This window comes from Mesoplodon bidens (genome assembly GCF_964165515.1).
Source record: "Mesoplodon bidens genome assembly, chromosome: 10".
In the NCBI taxonomy this organism is placed as follows: Eukaryota; Metazoa; Chordata; class Mammalia; order Artiodactyla; family Ziphiidae; genus Mesoplodon; species Mesoplodon bidens.
Window position 1 is genome coordinate 42,560,264 of NC_138172.1, and position 8,843 is coordinate 42,569,106.

Here is an 8,843-nt window from a genome sequence, read left to right on the forward strand (position 1 = left end):
AAGCCCGTGCACCGCAATGAAGAGCAGCCCTCCCACCCACCGTGCGCAGCAGCGAAGACCCAATGCAGCCAAAAAAAAAAAAAAGACACCCGGAAGTTGGCAAAGTTTTCCTGTAAAGGGCCAAGTAGTAACTATTTTCAGCTTTGTGGGCTGTGCGGCTCTGCTGGTGTAGCTCAAAGACAGCCATAAGAAATATGTAAATGAATGGGTGTGGCTATTTATTTATTTATTTATTTATTTTACAGTTATATATGTAATATAAAGTTATGTATTTATAAGTTTATATATGGACACAGAAATTTGAATTTTGTATACATTTATACAAAATTTGAATTTTGCTTAAATTCCATACAAAATGAATTATTCTTTTGATTTTTTTCAAAATTTTTTGTAAAAAAAATTTTTTTTGTAAAAATTATTCTTAGCTCACAGGTCATACAAAAACAGGCCCACGGTCCTTTGCCATAGTTTGCAGATGCCTGCTCTACACCATCCATCTCCCAGGTTCAGATGACTGAGGAGTCCCATCATCAGGCAGAGAGATGGAAGCAGTGTGGAAAGGAGATTCTGCATTTGATGAGCAATAAAGGCCATGGGGAAACTCTTTCTGATCTTCCCTGAAATGTTCATCTCATGGACATGGAAAGAATCAGAGTTCTGATTCTCTGAGTTGATAGACCCTACAACATAAAGTGTGATGGTGCCTTATGCACCACGTTTAGAAGTTCCATGTCCTTTCCTGTCTACCTGGTAGATTACAACAGGGAACACAGCAGACTGAACCACACACCCCACCTCTACCCCAAGGGCAGGTACCAGGCGTGCCTGACCCTGAGCATCAGACTAGAGCCTGCTTGCTCAGTGAGCAGAGCAGGCCAACAGAGGAGAGGCAGGAGCTGGCGGCCAGACGCACTGGCATGGTGGTATAATGATGCAGCGAATTAATTCTCAAACCCTTCTGCAAAAGTCTCCTGGCCCCAGAATGCCCCTCCACCTTGGGGATGCTGAGGTTGTTACCTAATGCTACCTCTTGCAAGGGGCAATTTTTAAAAATATTATGTTTTATTTTTAAAATTCATGCAAAATTTATCTCATACACAATGGTTTGTTTGTCATTATAAAATTTATTTACTTAAACTGATCGGCAAGTTGTTCTCTTCTGGTTGATAAGTGCTTGTCCTATGAGGAAGGCAACAAAAAACAGACACGGGGTCCTCCAGGAATGCCCCAGCCCCAACTCATGCAGCTCCCAAATCCCTTCTAAACATAGATGCATGACTAGTGGGGTTACTAAGTTTGAATGAGCCCGTGTTTATTATGATTCACATCCACATCATTCAGGAGCCCGCAAATCACACTTAATTAGCCAGATAAGATGGCAAAATTCCCACAGACTCACCTCAGCCTACCAGTTGCATTCGGAGGGAAGCCGAAGCCCCAGCAATGCTTGACATTTCAGCTCGTTGAGTGACTCCAGCAGAACGGAGTGAGAAACAGGGCCAGTCCAGTGGGGCAGAGGCAGTGGGCAGTAAGGCCAGACTGGTCAGGTTCTAATATTGGCCCTGGCACTTGATAGCTGCTTTTCAGGCCTCAGTTTTCTTGTCTGTAAAATGGCAATAGTATCAGTACCTCTCTCCATAGGTATTGTTGTAAAGATTTTAAAAGATAACCTAGCGAAGTGTTTACTTCCTCTTCACACCCTTCCAGGAACACAGATTCCAACTGGGACCTGGCTCTGCCCTGTACTCCCTTGGGATAAATACTTAACCTCAACTTCCTTGTCTGTAAAACGGGCATGATGATGCTTACCTTTGCAGGGCTGTTGGGAGGAAGAGTGAGCTTAACGCTCACCAGGTACATGTTGGTGCTCAACAAACAGTACTAGCAGTATTATTACTCCAGGGCAGCAATTCACTCCAGCACTGTGGACCAGCTGTCTCATTCCACATTCAGAAAATACTCCTTTAGTATTACTGTACTACATGCTAGGCAGGTCAGAGTGAGCCCTGGGTACAGAGTGGAGATCAAACGATTGTGGACCTTGCCCTCATGGAACACACAGCCCAGTCTGATCACTTCCAAGGACCAAAATATTAAATCCATGCTTATGTGTAATTGACTGAAACATGTATGTTATTCTTACTGTTAGCTGCTGTTCTCAGAAGTGTTACCGAAGAATGTTGCTGACCACTGGTATCTTTGGTGGCCGGGCAAGCCAGGCCAGTGCTGTGAGAGGGTCATAGGGGCTGGGTGCCCTCTTTGTTTCTTTCAAAAGTGTTCTTTTTTTTTTTTTTTTAAGTGCACAGTGGATAGAAATGTAGGGGAAAGACTAGCCTCCATCAACAGATGATGGGATAATCTCACTTAAAAAGGAGGGAGATTCTGGCACATGCCACAACGTGAATGAAACTTGAAAACATTGTGCCGAGTAAAATAAGCTAGTCAAGAAAGAACAAATACCAGGACTTCCCTGGTGGTGCAGTGGTTAAGAATCCGCCGGCCAATGCAGGGGACACGGGTTCGATCCCTGGTCCAGGAGGAGGATCCCACATGCCGCGGAGCAACTAAGCCACAGCTGTGCCACAACTACTGAGCCCGCATACCTAGAGCCCGTGCTCTGCAACAAGAGAAGCCTGCGCACCACAACGAAGAGCAGCCCCCGCTTGCCGCAACTAGAGAAAGCCCGTGTGCAGCAACGAAGACCCAACGCAGCCAAAAATAAATAAATTAAAAAAAAAAAACAGGACACATACCCACTAGTATTATGAGGTACTTACAGTAGTCAAAATCATAGAGACAGAAAGTAGAATTGTGGTTGCGGGACTGGGAGTAGGAGAGAATGGTGAGTTGTTGCTTAATGGGGACAGGGCTTCTGTTTGGGGTGATAAAAAAGTTTTGGAAACAGCATGAGGATAGTTTCAAAACATTGTGAATGTAATTAATGTCACTGAATTATACATTTCAAAATAGTTAAAATGGAAAGTTTTATGTTATATATTTTACCACAATAAAATTTTTTTTTAAATAATCATAATAAGAAAAAGGCTTACCTGGCTCCAACCAAGAACTGACCATTAAAGATGGGTTTTGTCTTCTGCCCAGTGGAGCCACCTGGAAACAGCTCCTTGCCCCCAAACCATGATGCTCTCCATGGCAGCCCTGCCCAGCCCACTCCCAGGCTGCTATCCTGCTAGTACCGCACGAACCTCGTCCCTAGCACTGACAGGTGTGGCCGCAGCACTTAGGAAGGAGAGCTGAGCAGACCCTCTATTCCAGGCTATGATGCTGGCAATGAGACCCTGGGTCTCTGGCTCCTGGTGGACAGGAAGCAGGCCCCATGAGCAGGCAAGCTCCAATATTTCATGTGGTCACAACTGGAAATGAGGGAGAGAGCAGGCCCCCAGCCTTTTCCTGTTTCCACCAATTCCCTCTTCTTCTCTCTCAGGTCTAAGTGGTGCAGGAAAAGAATGATAAGGCCATTCCCTCACTCTCTCCAACCATTGAGAATTAGTCCTTTTGTTATTATTCCAAGGCTCCCAATGAGTCTCAGGGGCTGGAGGCAGCCATGGAGCTTGGGTGGAATTCATTATTGGGCGCAGACTGAGGGCAGAACATAAAAGATTCAGCCTTGACATGTTACAGAAGGAAACACATTTCTGCACAGTCATGGCTGGGCTCAGAGAGAGAGCATTTTTATTCAGGCACAGAATGAGCTCTTTACAATCCTGGCACTGGTGGGAGCAGCGGTACCTGCCCACGGGAGACCAACACTGATGTCATCTGACCCAGGACCAGGGCGAGGCTCTCACACTCTGTGAGCCCCAGCTTCCTTATCTACAAAATGGGGAACGTCAAACCCCTGCTGGTAGGGCTGTTGGCACCTGTGCTCCCCATGGCACAGTCTATCTGTCCCCCTTCTAGTTTGTCAGCCACATCCCACTTTGGTGAAGAAGGGGTGGGCTACACTGGGTCACTGATGTATACTATTATTGAGAACTATTGTTTATTGAGATGTTACTAGTGTCCCAGTCTGTTCTGAGAACTTTTAAATATGCATATAGAAGATTTTGCGATTCACCCCTCCCCCACACACTGAACATTTCCATACATATTGGCCCAACTTCCAAATATCATCATTTCTGACTCTTAGGACACTGGCTGCTGGAGCCTGCTATGTGCATGCACTGAATAGGCCAGAAGTGCTAGGGAATTAAAGCACCCCAGCAGGACCTCCCCCGTAGTCAGAGACTGATGGAAATCAGTGGAAATACCCCAGCTCTATGCCCCTCAGGCCAGGTAATGCTGAGAGGGACTAAGCACCCGGTGCCCCAGTGGCAGAACGCTTGCTGGATAAATCACTCTTGCTGTTTTCTTCCCCTCACCTGTCTCATATCCTCCCCAAGTGGTATTTCCTGAGATCACCTCCAAAATAAACTACTTACATCTGAATCTCAGGATCTGCTTTTGGGGAACCCAGACTCAGATAATGTGTAATCTCATTCATTCTTTACAAAGAATCAAGGGACGCAAGTCCTTTGATCTCCCTTTTACGGATAAGAAACTGAGGCTTGGAGAGTTCTGGTAGCTTGTCTAAGTTCCCACAGTGGTGAAGATGGGGCTTGAATTCCAGCATCTGGCTCCACTGCCCCAGAAGCCCTCAATCACAGCTAGTCAGCAAATGTGCCCCAGGCAGTGACTTGCCAGGGAAGTCTGAGGCTGCAGGAGGCAAATCTCCACCCTTTCACCTCCGTTTAGTCCCCATCTCCAAGTGCCCCAGATGAGCAAGAGAGAATGCACTCCCATCCCTAGAGTGCCCACCACCAGGTGGCGCCCCTTCCAGGAAGCCTAGGCTGGCTCTGCAGACTATAGACGCTATGAGCAAGGGGTCATTAGTTGTGACCCAGTTAGTTCGAAGAATCAAGGTGTCCACCTTCTGCCTTCCCACAAAAGGCAGAACCTGAATTAGGAGGCTTCTCAGAACTCCCGGGACCTCTGAGCTGTGTAGAATAACCCACAGTTATACTTCCCCAGCTGTTAGTGGTGGGAGGACAGAGCGCTCCTCTCTCCAAAGCTGCCAGGAGGGTGGAGAGTTCTAGAAACCCTCTCTGTGGTCACTCAGGGTGGCAAATCAAACTCCATCTCCACTGAGCCCTCTGCACTCTGCCTCTTCCTCCCCTGTGGCCTGTGGGTGGACCTGGGGTGTGGGGCCCACGAGTCAGGTGCAGCAGGACAGTTATTTTGGTTGAACTGCCCCTGTTGTGGCCTCTGGCCTCACCTATGCACTTGGGAGGGCAGCAGGGAGGGAAGCCTGCTCCCCATTCTCTGAGGTGATTCCAGGCCCCATAGAAGTTCTTTAGGATCTGGCATCAGGGTCCAGAGGACACAAAATGAGCACCCATGATGCACAGGGATCCCCCTCCTATTTCCCTGCTGCTACAGTTGTGACTCCAGACTGATATGTCAAGGGAAGTGAGTCTGGCTTCATTTTTTACTTAATAAGCTGTACAGACTAACTCAAATTTCTGAGTATACCTACAGAAACTGCTCTTTTCTTTCAAATTTATTTTACTTTAAAAATGTATCACTGCACAAACAGATGGAGAGATATACCATGTTCTTGGGTTGGAAGAATCGATATTGTGAAAATGACTATACTACCCAAAGCCATCTACAGATTCAATGCAATCCCTATCAAATTACCTATGGCATTTTTTTTTACAGAACTAGAACAAAAAATCTTAAAATTTGTACAGAGACACAAAAGACCCCAAATAGCCAAAGCAGTCTTGAGGGGAAAAAAACGCAGCTGGAGGAATCAGACTCCCTCACTTCAGGCTATACTACAAAGCTACAGTAATCAAGACAATATGGTACTAACACAAAAACAGAAATATACATCAATGGAACAGGATAGAAAGCCCAGAGATAAACCCACGCACCTATGGTCAACTAATGTATGACAAAGGAGGCAAGGATATACAATGGAGAAAAGACAGTCTCTTCAATAAGTGGTGCTGGGAAAACTGGACAGCTACATGTAAAAGAATGAAATTAGAACACTCCCGAACACCATACACAAAAATAAACTCAAAATGCATTAGAGACCTAGATGTAAGACTGGACACTATAAAACTCTTAGAGGAAAACATAGGAAGAACACTTTTTGACATAAGTCACAGCAAGATCTTTTTCGATCCACCTCCTAGAGTAATGGAAATAAAAACAAAAATAAACAAATGGAACCTAATGAAACTTAAAAGATTTTGCAAAGCAAAGGAAACTACAAACAAGATGAAAAGACAACCCTCAGAATGGGAGAAAATATTTGCAAATGAATCAACAGACAGAGGATTAATCTCCAAAATATTCAACAACTCATGCAGCTCAATATTAAAAAAAACAAACAACCCAATCCAAAAATGGGCAGAAGACCTAAATAGATATTTCTCCAAAGAAGACATACAGATGGCCAAGAAGCACATGAAAAACTGCTCAACATCACTAATTATTAGAGAAATGCAAATCAAAACTATAATGAGGTATCACCTCACACCGGTTAGAACGGGCATCATCAGAAAAATTTACAAACAACAAATGCTGGAGAGGGTGTGGAGAAAAGGGAACCCTCTTGCACTGTTGGTGGGAATGTAAATTGATACAGCCACTATGGAGAACAGTATGGAGGTTCCTTAAAAAACTAAAAATAGAATTACCATATGACCCAGCAATCCCACTACTGGGCATATACCCAGAGAAAATCAAAAAGACACATGCACCCCAATGTTCACTGCAGCACTATTTACAATAGCCAGGTCATGGAAGCAACCTAAATGCCCATCAACAGACAAATGGATAGAGAAGATGTGGTACATATATACAATGGAATATTACTCAGCCATAAAAAGGAACATAATTGGGTCATTTGTAGAGATGTGGATCGATCTAGAGACTGTCATACAGAGTGAAGTAAGTCAGAAAGAGAAAAACAAATATCATATATTAATGCATATACGTGGAACCTAGAAAAATGGTACAGATGAACTGGTTTGCAGGGCAGAAATAGAAACACAGATGTAGAGAACAAAAGAATGGACACCAAATGGGTAAAGTGGTGGGAGTGGTGGTGGTGGTGGGATGAACTGGGAGATTGGGATTGACATATATACACTAATATGTGTAAAATAGATAACTAATAAGAACCTGCTGTATAAAAAATATAAAGAAAATAAAATTCAAAAATCAAAGAATAAAAAAGTATCACTGGCTGTCTTAGGTCAGGTTCCCCAAGCAGACATTGAGACGATCTTCGTATGCAAGTGACTTATGAAGGATGCCATCTCAGGGAAGCCACGATAAGGTGCCATCTCAGGCAAAGTCCCATGGAGGGTGGCTGCAGCCTGATTCCATAGAGGGTTCTGCAGTGTAAGCGGCACCTCAGAATCCCCCCAGTTCCCGCCCTCAGGGCACCTAAACAAAGCTTCCACTTCTTACACCCCACCAGTCAATGGTTAAGGGCTGCCCCAGAGGGATGTAAATTCTCAGGCAATGCCTCCCCAAATAGCCTAAGACCAGAGCTCCAGAGACTAGACAGGGGCAGCTATTGGAAGTGTGGCAGTGGGGACACACACACACACACACACAAAAAAAAAAAAACAGTAAAAGGGATCTGAGGGATCTGAGCAGAGCATTAACATTGTCCTATAAACATGCCTTATTCCATAGAGGGTTCAGGATGGTTTAACAAAATTAGGTACAATACAAAAAAAATTAAATGATTAATTGTTGGAGTTGAGGCCATGGGGAAACAGAGATAAAAAGGAAATATATCCAGAAGGAAATTTAGTATGCTAGGGTATTTCTAGACAAGGATCACAATAACAGCACTGAGTTTCCCAGGAGCCAAAGCAAAGAGGAGAAATTAACTGCATGCAAGATTTAGGATGCCCACACAGTTTAGACACTCTTGCTGGTCCCAAGGTTAAGAATTTTCTAAGTACATAGTGCCTGCATACAAGACAGTCTAGATCAGAGCTGTCCAATAGAAATACAATGCATGCATAAACGTGATTTTTAAATGTTCTAGTAGCTACATTAAAAAAAAGAGGGCTTCCCTGGTGGCGCAGTGGTTGAGAGTCCGCCTGCCGATGCAGGGGACACGGGTTCGTGCCCTGGACTGGGAGGATCCCACATGCCACGGAGCCTCTGGGCCTGTGAGCCATAGCCGCTGAGCCTGTGCATCCGGAGCCTGTGCTCCACAACGGGAGAGGCCACAACAGTGAGAGGCCTGCGTACTGCAAAACAAAACAAAACAAAACAAAGAAGCCCACTCAAAAAACCTCAGAACAATGGGGTATGTCAAAGGGACATAGGACAAACTGAGATAGCTCCCAAACAATGGCCAAAGCTATAGAACAATTAGAGTAAGAATGTAAATATAAGGTTGTATTGGATCATAACCCAAAGAATAAAAATTAATATCCATGAGTCCATACTGACATAAATAAATGATTGAATAAATAAATATATGAGGAGAAGACACAACTCTCCCTTCCAGAAGCATTCCAAACAGTCTATGCAGATCTCCACTCCCAAGGGGGTGAAGCACAGCTCCTCACTTGTAAGTGTGGGCAGAGAAAGAGTCACTTTACAGTGGAGAACCTGACAGAGGCCCCCTTGGCCAGGTGACCAAGGTTTGCATTGACAATGATGGCCATGTTGACAGTATATACCCTTGATATGATATGATGAGATGGACATCTTACCTTTATGGTCTTTCTCCCCAAAACCCAAAACCCCAGTCTAACCATGAGAAAATATCAGACAAATTCCAATTGAGGGTCATT